This window comes from Coloeus monedula (genome assembly GCF_965178545.1).
Source record: "Coloeus monedula genome assembly, chromosome: 5".
In the NCBI taxonomy this organism is placed as follows: Eukaryota; Metazoa; Chordata; class Aves; order Passeriformes; family Corvidae; genus Coloeus; species Coloeus monedula.
The window spans coordinates 36,489,835-36,491,152 of NC_138785.1; positions in this window are offsets into that span (position 1 = coordinate 36,489,835).

A 1,318-nucleotide genomic window follows, 5' to 3' on the forward strand; every position below is an offset into this window, starting at 1 on the left:
CCACAGCCCTAATGAAAAAAAGAGAAAGAAAAGGCATGCCATTGTGAAGCCCATGTTTCACATGTTTCTCTGTGAAGCTCTTTCAAGTGTTTCTAAGGATGCACCTGTAGCCTTTACTCATTACATGGGCTGACATGCAAAACCTCACACTCTAATCAATACTGCTGCATTTATACAAGCCCAGAGACAGCTTTAAATGATTTGAAGAGCTGCTAAGGTATTAAAGATTATTAAAACAAAAAAAAGTTAGGTTTTCTTCATTTTTTCCAAAGTCTTCCTAATTGTAAGGGAAAAAGCCCACGCAGATTTTAATAAGTGGTTCAACACCTGTGATGGATAAGTTAAGAAAACTAAGAAAATTTGGAGTAATTTAATTCAGATTTTGAGGTACTATTACTGTACAACTATTGGAAAAACATTACCTCTCTATAAGGGACTCAACCAGGATAACAGTAGCCAATGCCTTCCATTCAAGCTGTAGTAGAGGATATACAGACTGATTCTGCACCTCTATTTTTATGTTCCTCTATTTTATATTCCTTTTCCTTTTTTTTAATTTGTGAGAAAAATTCATATTTTATCAATGGTTTATTACAATAATAGTTATCATGAGCAGAAAAAGATGGCATTAGCTATAAAAAATATGAGTTTACTGTCAGTTGGATAGTTAGAATTCTGTATAAGTCCTTGAACAAAGCAATGGTTCAGGATTTTTGATCAGCTCTTTGCAGGATTTTGCAATTTATAACTTGCATGAAAAGATCCTCATTTACAGAATTCTACTAAGGCTAACTGATTACTCTGGGTGACATATAAGGACCATAAAGCATCTTCCTGTGCATGCCAGCTACAAATAGTTATTAGAACAAGTGATGAGCTGAGTGATTTCAGCACAAGGAAAAAAATGTAACTAGACCAGACCCAACCTGAAAAGTAAATCATTAACACAAGCACTTTTTGGTAGGTGAGCATTTCACTCTGTGAATAGCTGAACTCTGATTCCTAAAATCAACATAGCAGAACAGAGGGTGTCGTGCTAATGACTCTGTTTACTTACATTATAATCACACTTTTTCAATACATGATTAATGACTAAGCATACAGTAAATCTATAAAACCCAAAGACGCAAGGTACAAAGAGGTGTTCTGCTTCATTGTTACTTTGGAGCCTTATGTACTTGGTCTCAGTTTGATTGGATGTCTTCTCTCAAATCTCCAAAACAGAACAAGGTTCAATTATAACAATTTTGTTTACTGTTACATTTAGTCTAGGGAAGCTACTATTTTATCTCAACAGAACTTGAAGACTTGTATCAAA